The following is an 18,644-nucleotide window of genomic DNA, read 5'->3' on the forward strand; positions in this document are numbered from 1 at the left end:
TATTTCTTATTTATTGCTATTATAATTAGATAATGTTATTATGCATATTACAACAATACTCTTGAGAGAAAGACGCCAACAAAACAATATCAAAGTAAAAGATACTAAGAAAACAATATTATATATAGAAAAAAAAAAGCATGAAAAAGAACATCAACTTAAGTTATTGATAGAAAAAAAAATTATTAGTGCATTTAGTTGTCAGCTGTACAACCAGTACGAAACTTGAAGAATATATTTAGGGATGTCAATATTTTTTATATATAATTTTTTAATTAAAAAAATATTTTCTTTACTTAAATCATGTAATTCAAACTTTTCAATTTTTAATCTTCCTAATTTATTGAATTCACATAAATGAATATTCTAATTTTTATTTCAATTCAAGACTATTCAACTAACTTATTATATGAAGTTGAAAATACAAAATATCAACATTTTATAAAGTTGGATTATACAAATTTGAGAAAATATAATTAGGGTTCAGGCCAATTTCATACAAAAAATTCTAAAAATCATAGTTAGGGCTCATATTAATTTGGAGAAACTTAATTTGGGAGAAATATCATAATGGAAGAATCATAAATCTAACATACATAAATCATACTAGGGTACTGATTCATGAGATCGTGTGAGTATGCATGATTCATTCTCTATGTTCTCCAATTTCTTTTTTCTAATATGTCTTTCTTTTATTTCACACTTTCTTGATGACTTGCTGTGGAAAAACCTTATAATTAGATATAGAACCTTAATCTCTTTAATTTAGTTATTAACCATACTAGGGTACTGATTCATGAGATCGTGTGAGTATGCATGATTCATTCTTTATGTTCTTCAATTTCTTTTTCCTAATCTGTCTTTCTTTTATTTCACACTTTCTTGATGACTTGCTGTGGAAAAACCTTATAATTAGATATAGAACCTTAATCTCTTTAATTTAGTTATTAACCAAGGTCCTCAAATTAATTTTTATTTTACTTTTGAAATAACATATATATATATATATATATATATATATATATATATATATATAACACAATTGTATAGTTTTGTAAGGGCTATGCAAACCATGGCAGGGTATGTATTGGGAACCACAATAACAATATGTTTGGGGGCCTCTCCCTACACCTCCAATAGATTCTCTCCTATACCTCCAAAATATATTATAATTCCTAAGTTGCTCGATAGTAAATATTGAAAACAATTTTTCTCCCTCCTATTAATGAAGCAGCCTCACTCATTTATTATACCAACACCTCCAATGACCTAGTTCTTTGCCGCAATATATATATATATATATATATATATATATATATATATATATATATATATATAAAAGCTAAATAAAGAAAATGGTATTTACTTTTTTTTTAATTTCATCAAACGAACTGGCACGTGATTGAAGGGGTTAATAAAATTAGCCTACCATTAACTTTCTTGCCGTCACCTACCATTAACTTCCTTGCCGTCAAAGTGAAAAAAGAATCCAAAAGCTGATTTTCAAAAAAACTTTGCAGACCCTCGCATATCATCGTGTCTCGCAGACCAAAAGTAGTTTTCTTCTCCACCATGCCTCTGAAGTCCACCGTCCCTGCAAAGTCCACCATCCCCTTCGAAAATCCACCACCACGAATTCAGTTAAGGTATGAGTTGCATCTGAAGAATATTTATTCTTTTATTGTTTCAATTTCCTCTCATATTTTTTCGTGTTTCATTTATAGATATGTTATATTTACTTTTGTAATTTTATCTATGTTTGTAATCAATAAAAAATGAACAAAATTTTTTCTTTGAAACCCTAATTTGACAGCTTTGGCTGTTGTAACGGTGTATCTAACTTTTTGGAACTAAGACCAATTTTTCATTTGTTGTCATCCAATTATATGGGCCATATCATGTAGTCGTTTTTTTTTTACGTTTTTTTCTTGCTACATGGGTGATCTTCAAGATCGATGCTTTTGTGTAAGGAGCTAAGCAGCTAAACTAAACCCTTTTGCCTTTTTCATAGTTTTGACATTTTTCCATTTGACTCTCTTAATTACTATATTCATAAAGGATTCTGAGCCCCAAGTTTGTACTCTTGGGATACTGTTGTTTTTTATGTTCTACACTGGTTCCCAAACCGAGCCATATTGGGGTGAGGCCAAAAGGTGAAGGCTTTTGGCCTCGAGTGTGACCCAAAGCCATATATCACGTTTCTACTTCGATTCTAGTACACCCGAAGCCATATATCCACTTTTATGCTTCGGTGATCCTGACCACCACCATTGAACCCACTCCAACCCATCCAAAACAGGCCGGCGCTGGCAAGCCCTACGATCATGTTGTTTGATGGAAACCTTTCTCTCTCCTTTTCACATCTTGGACCCACCTATTCAACCACCCAAAAAGTTATGATCTTTAAAGAAAACTGGAAAATGGAGAAATGTGAGTGATGAAATGAAGACCTGATGAGCACATAATATATAGGTATATTCATGCATTAGTGTAAGGCATTTTTATTCATTTGTGCATTATTAGACTCATTTCATCCCATGATTTATCTAGTTTCGGATCATACATTTGGATTGGTGTGTTATTGGTGTAAACAGGTCTGAAGGGAGTAAGTTAGACACAAAATAGCATGTTCCACAAGTATCTGGTGGAATCTTCCACGACTTGTGAATTTGGCTTCAAAGATGCGAGTTTCAAAACAGTTTGTTCCATAGGTGCCTGGTGGAATTTTCCATGACTTGTGGAGTTTGCTTAAGGAGATCATGCGCAAAAATAGTGTGTTCCACAAGTGGCCTGTGGATTTTTCCATAACCTGTGGGATTTCCAGCGAGAAATTTAAAGATTACGTGGACTGATAAAGATTTAAAAGGAAAAGAAAATATAAAGAGGAGAGAAAGGGGAAACGGTTAAAGGAGAGAGAAAATCACTTCAGCAAAGGAGAAAACGTGGGGAAAGATAAAAGGGGAGCGTTCACGGAAAAAAAAACTTTTTCTCCTTCCTCTCAATTTGGTTTGTTGTTTTGGCTACCGTTTGGAGTTTTTCTTTTCATTATGCAGAATTAATTTCTTTTTGTTGGAGGATTGATGTAAGACTTTGGATTATAGGTTCTACTCTTTACATTTGATGTTTGTTAATGTTCTTCATCTCAGTGCTCTGTTTATGGTTTTATCGTTTATTTATAAGCAATTTCACAATTGGGAAATTAGGGATTGCTTGCGATTATAAACAAGACAGGTTAGATTATGTCACAATTGGGAAATTGGGCATATCTAATTAGTTTGCAATAGAGATGATTATTGATTTTCATGATTTTATTGAATTTTTGTAAATTGACCTAAGGAATTGGGGGTTCGAATTCAATAAATAGATTTTACCTACTAAGGGATTAGGGGTAAAACAGCTCTCAGTAAACTCAAGTGGATGATTACATTACTTGCATCAATTGAAAATGAGTAGAATTTTATAGAAAAAAGTACAAAATCAATCCTCTAACGATTCTTCTCTTGATTAAAGTTTTCGTTATAAATTTTATGCTTGCAATTATATTGATTCGCATTTGCTCAAAATTATGTAAATTAGGAATCTAGTATTCAACAAATCAATCCTAGAGGACGATATTTTATTACTACGTTAACGATTGGTTCACTTGTGAAACATTCATCAAGTTTTTGGCGCCCTTGCCGAGGATTGATTTTCTATTGATATTAGTGATCTAATTTGCTTGAGATTTGAGTTTTAAGTTTTAGTTAGTTAAAATTGTTTGTGTTTTTCAGTTTTTTGTTTTTTTTTGTTTTAATTATCTTGTTTGTTGTTATTTTGTTTTCACGCGATTTTTGTTGTTAGAATCTTGTGTGTTTAAGTTGTTTATACGAGGTATAGTTGCAAAAAAAATCTTGCTTTTTGACCCAGAAATTGAACGTACTGCTAGACATAATAGGAGTATCACAAGAAAGAAGAAGCAAGAAAGAAAAGCAGGGTCATCAATTCATAAGAAGGAGCACATATCAACAATGGCAAAAGAACAACCTATGAGGAGGACTCTGCTTGACTACTCGATGCCAAATACAAATAATTACCAAGGGAGCATCGTGAGACCTCCTATTCAAGCCAACAACTTTGAAATCAAGTCTGCACTATTACAAGTCATCCAGCAGAATCAATTTGGAGGTGCAGTTTCAGAGTATCCTAATTCTCATATGGAGAATTTTTTGGCCATTTGTGACACTTTGAAGATTAATGGAGTTTCAGATGCAATCCGCTTGAGGCTTTTTCCTTTCTCATTACGGGATAAAGCTAAAAGTTGGCTTCAAACACAACATCAAGGTAGTATTTCTACATGGGAAGATATGGCTACAAAATTTGTAACCAAATACTTTCCTCCATCCAAGTCAGCAAGAATGAGGAATGAAATCACTACTTTTGTGCAACAAAAACTGAATCGTTGTACGAGGCTTGGGAAAGGTATAGGGAGCTATTGAGGAAATGCCCACATCATGTTTTACCAGATTGGTTGCAAGTCCAAATATTCTATAATGGTCTTGCAACATCTTTTAAAGCAATTCTTGATGCGGCAAGTGGAGGATCGTTTAATCTGAAAACACCTAAGGAAGTTATGGAGACTCTGGAGTTAATGGCAAGTAGTACAATGAATATGCAGTTTGACCGGCGAAATAGAAAAGCTGGAGTGTTGGAGGTTAATACCTAGGATGCTATCCTTGCCCAAAACAAGTTGTTAACACAACAAATTACTAAGTTGACGCAGAAGTTGGGGAATATGCAAGCAAAAGCAATTAATACAACGTCTCTACTATGTGATTTTTGTGGAGGAATGCATCAAAATGGTAAGTGTCAAGTAACTCAACAAGAGGTGTAGATGAATGCAATGGGCCAACAACAAAATCAGTTTGCTAATAATTTTTCAATTTGGAGGAGCCAACCAAATAGACCTTGGAGTGGTTCGAATCAATCCAATCAACCAAGGCCTCCTTATCAATATCAAGCACAACCTAGTAACCAAGGAAACAAGATGTCTACTTTGGAGAGTGCTATGGAGAAATTAACGGTGCAAACCTAAACATTTGTGGAGCAGACTTCTAATTTCATGAATGAGACAAGGACTAATCTCAAGAACCAGGAAGCTTCAATCCGAAAGTTGGAGAATCAAATTGGTCAACTTTCACGACAAATTTCGGAGAGGCCTCTTAGAACATTCCCCAATGACACCATTCCAAACCCAAATGAGCAATGTAAGGCAATTCAATTGAGGAGTGGGAGGTTGGTAGAAAATGAGAAAAAGAGTGATGTGAGTTGTGAGAAAAATGCACGAGAAGAGGAGATTGTAAAAGAGAGTGAAAAAAATGAGCGAAAAAAAATGTGAGGAGAAGAGTGAGGGAGAAAAAAATGAAGAGAGTGAAAAAGGCAAAATGAGAGAATATGTTCCTACTATTTCATTCCCTCAAAGGTTGAAGAAGAAAGATCAAGATAAACAATTTGCCAGATTTCTTGATGTCTTTAAGAAGCTCCACATTAATATCCCATTTGCGGAGGCATTGGAGAAAATGCCAAGCTATGCTAGATTTATGAAGGACTTGTTGTCTAAGAAAAGGAAGCTTTAAGAAGATGAAATCATAATGCTCACAGCGGAGTGCAGTGCAATAATTAAACAAAAGTTACCTCCCAAGTTGAAGGATCTAGGAAGCTTTGTGATTCCATGTGAGATTAGAAATATAATGGTGAGCAAGGCATTGTGTGATCTTGGAGCAAGCATCAATTTGATGTCTTTATCCATTTTTAAAAGGTTGGGTTGGAGAAGTGAAGCCTACTATGATAACCCTCCAATTGGCGGACCTTTCAGTGACTTATCCATATGGAGTAGTGGAGGACGTCTTAGTAAAGGTGGATAAATTTATCTTTCCAGCTAATTTTGTGGTCCTTGACATGGAAAAAGATACTAAAGTTCCAATTATATTGGGAAGACCATTCTTAGCCATGGGAAGAGCATTGATAGATGTACAACAAGACAAGTTGATGTTAAGAGTGGGTGATGATAAAGTCACATTTTCCATAAATGAAGCAATGAAACACAAGGTAGAAAAGGAGGATTGTTTCCGAGCTGAAACTATTGAGTCTCTGGTGTTTAAAGAAATGGATAATTATGGGAGGAAGAGTCCATTAGAGCTCACTTCGTTGTCAGGTGGGCAAGCAAAGGAGTTACTTGCAGAAGTGAGTGATGAAGAGGTGGTTCAATGCGCACATCAACTAGAAGTTCTCAAGCCATTGTTCAGTACTACAAGAAGAATAGACCTAAACAAGAGTAAAGGTGGAGGTGAAGGGACATCCAAGGATGTCAAGCCACGATCAATCCATTGGATTCTCTTAATGCAATAGTTTGACATGGAAATCCGGAATAAACAAGGGAAACAACATTTGATAACTGATTACCTTTCAAGACTGAAGTTTAATGAGGATGAACAGGATGTTCAACCTATTTTAGTGGTGTTTCTAGATGAGGAGTTTCTAGTTATTAATACTTTGCCATGGGTTGCAGACTTTGGCAATTTTAAAGCAGCAACAACCTCGTCACTTCACAAGCAAAGCTACTTTCAACGTCGACAACAATGCACCGGTTCCACCACTAATAATTTTGTGAGTTTTATCCCTTCTATTCTTAATTATTTTGTTTATGTTGGGGAAAACTTAAACATCTAAGCTTGGGAGGGTCACTTGCATGTTAGTTGTTGCATTTCATTTTGTTATTTCATTTGCATAGCATACACATCAATCTAACTCAAGTCTAAGTTTATTCAATTATATTTTGGGAAGCACATTATATATAATTGTTGGGGAACTCACACACTACACAAGAGGAGGTCTTGACAATCGACATGTAATGAAGATAATTTTTGAGTGATAGACTTAAAGAGGTTCTTTTTAGGTTTATAAGGTGACACTCACTGCAATTGGTTACTGGAGAAATGTTTGTCAATTTCACAAAATAAAAAAATGAAAAAAAAAGAAGAAAAGAGAAAAAAAAGTATAATTATTAATAAGAATAAGTGAAATGGACATCCCTTTAAGACTGTTAGTTACTGGGAAAAGAGACACTCCTTTGAGACTGGGTGTGGAAAGTGCAAAGCATTTGAGTGGAGGATCCATGCTTAGTTAGCAAGTAAGTGTTTTCTAGGCCAGAAACCTATGAAGATATCTTTTTGCAGAGAACTTTAAAAACACATAAAAGATTCTCATCCTTAGTGTCTTGTGTCTTTACTCATTGATAAAATTGCACTTAGGGACCCAACATATGTGGAATGTGTGTATCTGGAATATTTTTGGATGAATTTAGATTTGAGATAGATACCAACACATCATTCTATTTGCATTTGTTATGCTGTTTCATTACATTTTCTTTGCTTGAGGACAAGCAAAAGTCTAAGCTTGGGAGAATTTGAAGAGCACATAATATATAGGTATATTTATGCATTAGTTTAGGGCATTTTTATTCATTTGTGCATTATTAGACTCATTTCATCCCATGATTTATCTAGTTTCGGATCATATATTTGGATTGGTGTGTTATTGGTGTAAACAGGTTTGAAGGGAGTAAGTTAGACACAAAATAGCATGTTCCACAAGTGTCTGGTGGAATCTTCCACGACTTGGGGATTTGGCTTCAAAGATGCGAGTTTCAAAATAGTTTGTTCCACAAGTGCCTGGTGGATTTTTCCACGACCTGTGGAGTTTGCTTCAGGAGATCATGCGCAAAAACAGTGTGTTCCACAGGTGGCCTGTGAATTTTTCCACAACCTGTGGGATTTCCAGCGAGAAATTTGAAGATTACGTGGACTGATAAAGATTTAAAAGGAAAAGAAAATATAAAGAGGAGAGAAATGGGAAACGGGTAGAGGAGATAGAAAATCACCTCAACAAAGGAGAGAACGTGGGGAAAGATAAAAGGGGAGCGTTCACGGAAAGAAACTTCTTCTCCTTCCTCTCGATTTGGTCTATTGTTTTGGCTACCGTTTGGAGTTTTTCTTTTCATTATACTGAATTAATTTCTCTTTGTTGAAGGATTGATGTAAGACTTTGGATTATAGGTTCTACTCTTTACATTTGATGTTTGTTAATGTTCTTCATCTCAGTGCTCTGTTTATGGTTTTATCGTTTATTTATGAGCAATTTCACAATTGGGAAATTGGGGATTACTTGCGATTATAAACAAGACAGGTTAGATTATGTCACAATTGGAAAATTGGGCATATCTAATTAGTTTGCAATAGAGATGATTATTGATTTTCATGATTTTATTGATTTTTTGTAAATTGACCTAAGGAATTGGGGGTTCGAATTTAATAAATAGATTTTACCTACTAAGGGATTAGGGGTAAAACAACTCTCAGTAAACTCAAGTGGATGATTACATTACTTGCATCAATTGAAAAGGAGTAGAATTTTATAGGAAAAAGGACGAAATCAATCCTCTAACGATTCTTCTCTTGATTAAAGTTTTTGTTATAAATTTTATGCTTGCAATTATATTGATTCGCATTTGCTCAAAATTATGTAAATTAGGAATTTAGTATTCAACAAATCAATCCTAGAGGACGATATTTTATTACTACGTTAACGATTGGTTCACTTGCCAAACGTTCATCAGACCCACCCAATAAACTGCAATGTAATCGACAACTCTAGTGGAGAGGGGAATGACATATCCACCGGAGAAATCAATAACTCCTAGCTTCGCCAACCACCATTGGGGGCACTAAATGCTAAACGCAGTGACGATGTAGGAAAAAGTAACCCAAAGAGGAACAAACAACATCCACGCACGAATGTTCATTCTCCCGAGTAATGCACCAACTATGAGGATCAAAGTGGTAGCGGTGGGAAAGAGCCCCAGAAACGCTTTCCCTAGAAGAAACTCTTGGTCCAGCGTCGCCCTTGGTTTCCCCAAGAAGAACACCATTTTCTCGTCGAATGACATGTGGAAACCCCACGCCACCCAATAGAGAAGAACCGCGGAGTGTGGTGGAGTTCGCGATCGGGGTGGTTGTTTGCGGTGAGGCAATGGTGGTGATTCGCGCAAGAGGAACAACAACTTCGAATTTGGGACGAAGATGAACAGTGCTGGGTTCACGAATTTGGAACCCTAAATAAGGGATATGGTCTTGGTTCAATTAATAACTGAGACATAAAGTGGAATAGGCCTCAGTCCTATTCCACCCGAGGCCAAAGCCTCTACTGTTAGTGGCAATTTTGAAAATTTGGGGAACTTTGACGCGTTATAGGCCTCGGTTGAGTGATAACCAAAGCATAAAAGCCCTTATAGGCTTTGGTTGGATTGGGACCCGAGGCAAAAAAGTTTAAAAAATTTCAAAAATGCCATTGCGTCCTTATAGGCTTTGGTTCTACAATAATCAAGGCCTATAAGGCGATGTAAAATCACGATTTTGTACTAGTGAATAATTAAATTTGAAGTATGTTCGTTGGACTAAGTATTTTTCCCATTAAGTTTCTTCAATAAGTTCACTAGTATTCAATATATTGATAACAATTGCATTGATGTAAGTTTCACTTATGAATTTGTGATCACCTCAATTATGTTTTCAAGTGAGAATTATGAGTGAAGTTAGTGAAGGAAGCAATTTTAGTGGTGACTGGAAGGTATGACATTTTTTAATTTATTTTGTTTTGAATGTGTCTTTGATTAAAATTGCTATAACTAGTTTTTTTTTTGTTGATCTAGATTTTTTTAGGCATTCATGCCGAACCAAATTTATTGTTAGTTTGAATAAGAAGTTAACAAACGATCAAAAGTCATTTATTGAGGCAACACCATTTGCATGGTTGGTTAAGTTGAAAGAGTTTGTGAAGATATCTAGGAATCTATTGAGTTTGTTAATTAGTCGGTGGGTTGAAAGGCTTGGGCAGTTTGACATGGGCACAAAAGTTGTTGCTTGTAGCTTATTAGACGTATGTCTTGGTCTTGGTTTGAGGGTAGTTGGTCAGAACATTGATTTAACCCAAGAAGGGTTAGATAGTCATTGCAAGAAGTTATTTGGACCTAACAAAGTTGTTAATGTTGAAATGGTATATGATACCTATTAAAACATAGTAAACATCTAGAAGTTAATGATTTTTGTAACCTTTATCTTTTGCTAGGAATTTCTGAGTTTTTGTTGGCCAATCGTAGTGGCATAGTCTTTTCTATTTTGTTCAACATTGTGGATGAGTTTGTAGTATTGAGAAATATAATTGGGGTGGTGTGGTGTATGAGTATTTGGTTGGAAGCATTTGTAAAGCTAAAATGTTGATGAGGGACAAACCAGGTTCAAAAAACTTCCATGTAATGGGATGTGTTTACTTGTTACAGGTACCATATCTTTAATTTGGTTTATTTTCCATTTCATGAGATAAAAGTTAGTGGTGAAGAGTTCTGACTGATTTTCCTTTAAAATGTTCTAGTTATGGTCGTTCGACAATTTTCTCATGTCCAACTCAAAGGAACGACGTCCAACCACCAAGTTCCCCAGAATCTTGCATGGGATGGAAGTGAAAGTACGGGACTATGTAATTAAAAGGAGTGTGCATAGAAACACAGTAGGCTGTTTGACATGATTGATATTAAGTTTTTCTTAATTATGTGATTAGTACTTGTTGAGAGTTTTTCTGAATTCTTGCAGGTTGTTTCAGATGTTGTTGCCTCTGTAGAAGAGCTAAGCAATACCTTTTTGAAAGAAGGTTTTAAGGAATTTGGATGTGGAAGTAAAGGTGGCAGAAAAGATGACCTAATGGAAGCTGTTGAACATCAAAAACAAATGTTGGGTGAAATGCAAAAAGAACTTTATGAGTTGAAAGCAAATATGAGTGATAGGAAGAAGCAAGGCCATGATGAGGTTGAAGATAATTATTATCAGTGGGATGAATCTAGTGTTGCTGACATAAGTAAAGAAAAATTTACTAAGATTGCTTAACATAATATTGGTCACATTGATGAACATAAATCTGGGGATATTGATGAAGGTAATTTTGGCCAACGGGCCTTAGATATGCATGCATTTTGGTAATTTTTGTTCTGTTAGCCAAAGTGGTGTTGTTGGTTACAGTGGTGATTTTGCTGAGACATCGATGGATCAACTTGGGAAAGAAGAAGATGGTTTACATCAAGATGGCAAGGAAATACAACTAAGTAATATGTATGTAAGACGAATGGATGATCCAAGGAAGCATTTCAAGAGTTTTTCGATAAGAACTCCTTTTGCAACATATAATAGGAGGAAACACCCTCATTAGTTTATTTAGATGAATCTTGCTTTGTGTACTTAGGAGTTCAGTTTGAATTATGTTAAGTTGTTATTTACATATGTTAGTTATCAAACAATTGTATTTCATATAACTTTGTTGAAATTGTCAGTGATTTATAGAGTTGTTTTTACTGTTATTGAATTGTTTTGTTTAGGATACATCTTTTGTTTTATGAAATTATATTCAAGTGAATATAGCATATTATATTTTATAATTGTTTGTCATGGGAACCCAAACACCAGACCCTAGTTGATAATTTTGTGAAAAATGTTATGAGCAAGTCACCAGGTAATACATTAGGGTCACCAGATTATTCAGTCAATGTTAGATTCTGTGTGCTCAAGCACTTGTGGGCTAATTATTACTCACCATTTTGTTTTAGAATAAAATATACCTATTATACATGTCATTAAGGTATTTCGTGACAGCATGAAGATTTTAGTTATAGACATCCTTACAACATAACAGGAGTGAATAAGTTGTGCAAAAAGTTCAGGGAAGATCACCGATTATGAATTGTGTGGTCACCAGATATTTCATGCAGACTTAATTTATGTGTGGTGGATTTTGTGGACCAATTATGTCGCACCAATATTTATTATATTCAACATACCTTGCACACATGCTTTGAGGGTCATTCTTGTCACTGTTAGTGGGGAACAAGTTGACTACCTATACATCAGACCTTAGTTGATATGTTTTGCAAAATGTTATTGTCATGTCACCAGTTATTGAAGGAGGTAGAAAAAAAAAGAAGAAAACATTCTCTACACTATCTCTTCCTCTCATTATCACCCACATAGACATCTCTCATCTTTATCTCTATTGGAAAAACAAACACAAATTAGAAAAGGAAGCAAAAACAAAAAAGAAAAGAGAAAAGGTGAGGAGATATTGAAATTTTTTTTAAGGTACGTCACTCTCAATTCTTTCGGCTTTTGATTTAGTTTTTTTCAATTTTCATTCTTTTTTTTATCATAAAAAATATTTTTCCCCTTTCTTTATTGTCTGTCCGGTCGCTCGCGTCGCATGACATCTAATTTAGACTTTTGTTTTTTCTAAAAATATATACAGATGATCTAAAAATAAAATATAACTTTCTTTGTTTACTCTTTCTATTTGGTTGCTCACGTCGCAATGACATCCACAACTACTCTAAAATAACTTTAAAAAAATATTAAAAATTTATAAATGATTAAAAAAATGAAAAATAAAAGATTAGAAAAAAAATAATTTATTCGAAGTGTCTATCCGGTCGCTCACATCGCGTGACACCAATTTTAAAATAATACTAAAATTTAAATAAAAAGATTTTCAAAATTATAAAACAAATTAAATCATTTTCAAATAATTTTCCAAATAGATTTTGCAAAAAAGAACTACGTAACCTTGATTCTCCATTCACATGGAGATACGTAGGAGCGAGGATTAATCCTCGTTGGGCCCAAAAAATAAAAAAATAGTTTTGTTGTTTTTTTATATTCTTTTATTAATATTTTGGGGGAAAATTAAATATTTTGAAAAAAACACATAACTTTTGCACATTTAATTAAAGGTATCGTCTTAGGATGGACGTTGTGGGGTGCTAATACCTTTCCCACGCGTAACCGACTCCTGGATCCAAAATCTGGTTTTTCGCAGAACTTGCTCTTTTTTATGGTTTTCCATAGTTTCCTATAATAACTATGGTGGCAACTCCAAACTCTGTTTTTTACAAATTTTATTTTTTTGGTTCGTCGTCCCGTCGCGATTTCGGTTGCGACAGATGGCGACTCCACTGGGGATGCTAGACAGTTAGACCATTTATTTGGATGTGCAAAATTGATGTGGTTTTTCTTCATATTTTTTCTTTCTCATTTTTTTTTGGGTATGTGTTTTTATCTTTTTTTTTATATTTAGAATAATTGTATGTGTATATTTAATCTTCTTTATTTTTGTATTTGGAATAATTGCCATGTGTTGGTTTGGGTATACATTGTGTTCTCCCTTCACACACACACACACACACACACACACATTTTATTCATTACATGAATGGGACCCTATACTCGGGTCTGAGTTGCTTAGAATTAGAGAGGATTGTGTAGCAGTGTCACAATGGATGTACTTCCCAAGTGGTCATTGTGAGAACCCCAGCTAGAGTTTTGCTTCATTGGTACTCCCACTTCTTGTTGTTTACCAACTATCGTGGGAAATGCCATGAAGTGGGCCATAGCTCTGGTGGGTTGTTGGTGCCCACATTTGCCTCCACATTATGATCCATATTTATGTTTAAATTAGACTGCACATTTGTCTCCATATGTTCATCGATAGTTTGTTTTGGAACATAATTAAGTCGCATTACAAGCAAAGAAGCTTTCACTTCTTCTTCAGTTGGAGGGCTAATGTCATATTTGAAAACCTATTAATCAGAAAAATGAGGAAAGTGTATCAAATTCAACCAACACTACAAGTAAAGAAAATAGATAATTATGTGTTGTTATTTTATTTTCCTTGATAATGTTCCTTAGAGTGATATTTAGGTATTGAATCCATCGATCAACTTTGAAGACAACAACCTACACATTCAATATGCATGCACTTTTAGCAAGAGTAGTTTATGATGATGACAAATAATATTTTAAAAAATGAGTGCCTTGTTTTTGTACTTCTTTCAATAGCAGAACAGATCCAACAACAATGTCTGAACCAAATTTAGCATCCTTAAGCACTTTATTGTGGATGCTAGCCTTCACGATATCAGATGGGTCCTGATATAGTCATTTTCAACATAAGTGATATGAGAAAGTAGGAGTACATCACAATCACTTAAAATAACTAACCTTCATAGTGATAAGCATGTCACCAAGCATGTTTGGCTTACATTCTTTGACTACACAAGCCATAAAGTGCATTCTTTTCAATGATTTCCTCTATGACAATGGAGTTATATTTTTAATGTTTCCATCCTCAACTAGAGCTACGGATAAACGATGAAAGCACTCATTAAAGTAATATCATGAATATATTATGTGCTTCATCTAACTGCTTGTTAATGATAACAACCTAGGCGTTTCCAGTTGGTCCAGGGATGAAAGTTGTGGCTGAGTTTGACCTTTCCAAAAATTCTTTGAGAACCTCGTCATCTACCGCCAATGCCTCCCACGGATCCATTATTGAAACAAGATGGACTTCCCTTTAGAAGTGGGTTGAGCAAACTCCAAAGTATACCTTGACACTTTGAGATCTACTTACGAAGTTGTGAGATAATTGGTCAGGTCATCTTACTTTTCTTTTATATATGGACAAATATAAGGTAGAATTACTACTTTGCCCTTCACTTGCTTTTTGAACACACCAAACTTAATGCATTCCATTCAAGCTGTTCTATTTCATTGCATTTACGTGTCCCCCACACACCACCCTAAAATCATTTACGCAATATTAAATGGGTTTTATTGCATTGCATTGAACCACCGTTTTAAAAAATAGGGTTTCATTGAAGCAAAATAAAACCATGGAAATGAGCACTAAATGTTGAAGGCCTACTTCCCAATTGCACAAACAAGTTTGCTATAAACCATCAAACAATGTAAGTGTTTCCTTTTTATTTATTTATTTCAAATGTCATTCCGTACCAAAGCTTATTTAATGAACACTGCACCATTGATGCGAGGGTTTTTGTAAAAATTTTCTTCAATGGACGTCACATGAAAGAACTTTTCACACTTATGAATAAACTATTAATGCTCATCGTTATAAAGATCAAATTTTTATCTTTAAAAGGAAGGAATCATTTGAATACATTAAGTTTTAAGCAACGTCTATGGTCATGTTTTATATGATAACTTACGTACCTAGGCCCATGATGAAACACTTTACACTTTAGTGTGGTGATCCTTTCACAACTTTATTAGACATAAATGGGGGGTACAAGAAGTGTGATTCAGAAGCATTGCAATGATGACTACCATCATTCAAAGCACTTTGATGAAGTTCTCTGTCTATATGTTAGGATGATTTTTGAAAGTGCTGATGAAGTGAAGAATTATTATAGAGAATACGCAATCAAATCTGGTTTTGGAATTAGAATAAGAACATCTAAAAAAAACAATGAAAACCAAATGTGTTACTTAAAGTTAGTTTGTGTAAGACCCGTGAAAATTAAATAATTAAATAAATAAATAATTAATTAATTAATTAATAAATGCGGGTAGCGGGAGCCTTTAAGGCATTAATTATTGATTTATATAACGTAGAAAAGTACTAGCTCAAGTGGTTGAGAGTACTTTAATTGTGTGAGAGGATTTGGATTCAAGTCCTATGTATGCCAATTGTGTGTTATTTAATTTATTATTATTTTTAATAATATGCTTGATCATGTTAAGTGATAATATAATCATAGAATTATATTAAATATCACGAAACATGAATTGGCTTGATGGTTTAGCATTGACTTGGTATTGACATGGTTATGGGTTCAAGTCTTGGAGAACCCAAATTAAACTTTACTTTTGCCAAACTTAGTTTCTTCTTGAATGTGAAGAGTTGAAGATAAACCTAGATGCATGGGCAATGGTGGTGCACGGTTGTGGAGTGGGTTGGTGCGGAAGAGAGAGAATAAGATATTGTGGTGCACGGTTGTGGAGTGGGTTGGTGCGGAAGAGAGAGAATAAGATATTAGGGTTAGGGGTGCAGTTTACTTGGTGCACGACTGTGGAGTGGGTTGGTGCGGAAGAGAGAGAATAAGATATTAGGGTTAGGGGTGCAGTTTACTTGGTGCACGGCTGTGGAGTGGGTTGGTGCGGAAGAGAGAGAATAAGATATTAGGGTTAGGGGTGTAGTTTACTTAACAGGAGAGGTGCAAAACAGAAATTGAAAGTTACAATTCAGAAGGGGTGTAATTAGCTCCAGAATTGTCTTTTTTTTCAGAAATAGTTATTCCAATTGGAAAAAGGGTGTGTAAACCTGAAAACAGGGGGTGTAGTTAGCTCCAGAATTGTCTTTTTTCAAAAATAGTTATTCCAATTGGTAAAAAGGAGTGTAAACATGAGAATTGAGGGTGTATGTAGTACCTGAACTATTCCTCTCCAAAATTCTTATTTTGGGACTTAATTTATGAATTAAAATATTCATTATTTACACTCTTAAGGACTTAAATTAAATTACAGTTGCATTATTAAACTCAATAATATCCAATAATATAGTATACAACTAAATACAATTTTTAAGTGCAAAAATAATATTAAATTCCCAAAAATTTAAATATTGAATGTGAGTCAAGGTTCGACTCATCATACCTTCCAGGCGGTTTGGAGGCGGGCAGTGCTTGGCAGTACGTGTCCCCCGCCAGACGATTTTACTACAGCAGTATTGGTGTGATTGTGTGATATATATAACTGTGCAATATTTATATATATGTGTAATTTATTAGCTCACCCTATCTGCTTGTGTTTGACGATGATCGTGTACGTGGTACACGGGAGCAGATGTTATTGCAGGTGGATTTGGTGAGGCCTAGAGACGGAGCAGGGCTAGTTTTGGGAGAAGATTTTATCAGAACTTTTATGAAGTTTTTATGCTTTCAAATAATTTGTAATTATGAATATTCTGGACTTTTGGATAATTACAATCTTATTTATACTTATGAAATTTTGGTTTATTGTGAAAGTAATAAAAGTTTTGAATTTTCCCGCGTTTTGGGAATATCAGTTCTAATAAATGAATTTTTATTATTTACTTCATTATTTTATTATTTAAATCCGTAATATCCGGTCGGAATGTTACATTTGGTATTAGAGCCATGGTTTTCAAAAGATTTTTGGGGTCTATGGGGAGTGAGCTTATCGTGTTCCGCTTACGAGTCAATGTGTTAATTATTTTGTCCTGAACGGAAGGGAATCTGAAGTTCCACGACAACAATAAGGTAAAGTCCGAATTGATTGTTTTGGAGTAGTAAAGCATGTTATGTTAGTTTGTGTGATGTATGCTCGAAATTCGTTCATACCATTGAAACCAGGTTGTACTTTTACTCAGAAGACTAGGAAAAGCCGAGTAAAAGGAGTTGTTATTTTACCCTTAGGACTTTGGAGAGTCGGGTAAAATGGAGTTTTGGTTTACTGTAAGACTTTGATTTAAGCTTACTAACAATGTCCTCGCTAGGTTTTGTTGAGAAGGCAAGGAATGTTGCTTGTGAGGCTTAGGAAAAGTTATGCTCTTACCGGGTTTTGGTGAACAAGTAAGGGTGGGACTCTTGTTGGGTTTTGTTGAACAAACAAGAGTTGTGTTTGTGAGACTCAGAAAAAGCAACACTCTTACCGGGTTTTGGTGAACAGGTAAGTGGTGGGCTTTTGCCGGGTTTTGATGAGCAGGCAAGGGTGGTTATTGTGAGTCTCAGGGTAAGCAACGTCCTTACCGGGTTTTGGTGAGCAGGTAAAGGTGATACTCTTGCTAGGTTTTGGTGAGCATGCAAGATTTGTTGCTTATGGGTCTTAGTGGAAGCAACACTCTTACCGGGTTTTGGTGAATAGGTAAGGGTGGTACTTTTGCTGGGTTTTAGTGAACATGCAAGGGTGGTTCCACGTAAGACCTAAGGAAAAGTAGTACTCTTACCGGATTTTGGTGAACAGGTAAGGGTTGGGACTCTTGTCGGGTTTTGTTGAGCAGACAATAGTTGTTGTTTATAAGTCTTAGGGAATCAATGCTCTTATCGGGTTTTGGTGAACAGGTAAGGGTGGGACTCTTGTAGGGTTTTGTTGAACAGACAAGAGTTGTGTTTGTGAGACTCAGGGAAAATAACACTCTTACCGGGTTTTGGTGAACAGGTAAGTGGTGGGCTCTTGCTGGGTTTTGATGAGCAGGCAAGGGTTGGTGTTTGTGAGTCTCAGGGTAGGCAACGCTCTTACCGGATTTTGGTGAGCAGGTAAGGGTGATACTCTTGTTGGGTTTTGATGAGCAGGCAAGACTTGTTGCTTACGGGTCTTAGTAGAAGCATCGCTCTTACCGGGTTTTGGTGAGCAGGTAAGAGTGGTACTCTTGCTGGGTTTTGGTGAGCAGGCAAGGGTAGTTGCTTATGAGACCTAAGAAAATTAATGCTCTTATTGGGTTTTGGCGAGCAGGTAAGAGTTATTACTTGTCCTTCCTTATGCGTTGGTGCGCAAGGGGAGAGGTTCCTTCCAAGAAGCATTGGTGCGCAGGGAAAGGAACTTGTGAACTGGAAGTATTAAGAACAGAAAATGTCTTGGTAGAGTGATGAGGGTGCACATTCATGACTATATCTGAGATAGTTTCCTTTCTTAATTCTAAAGGTTTTGGTAAAAGAGAGAAAAGTGATAGGTTGAGTTTGTCTCCTATACCTTTCTTGT

General features: G+C 35.1%; 1 non-coding gene across 1 annotated transcript; it reads right to left on the minus strand.

The window, feature by feature from the left end:
• Window positions 1–4,391: 4,391 nt before the first annotated feature.
• On the minus strand, window positions 4,392–4,497 carry LOC114189295. Its single transcript, XR_003605601.1, has one exon. It is a non-coding gene; the product is annotated as a small nucleolar RNA R71 (small nucleolar RNA).
• Between the last annotated feature and the right edge of the window lie 14,147 nt (window positions 4,498–18,644).

The sequence above is a fragment of the Vigna unguiculata genome, chromosome 6, assembly GCF_004118075.2.
Source record: "Vigna unguiculata cultivar IT97K-499-35 chromosome 6, ASM411807v1, whole genome shotgun sequence".
Lineage (NCBI taxonomy): Eukaryota > Viridiplantae > Streptophyta > Magnoliopsida > Fabales > Fabaceae > Vigna > Vigna unguiculata.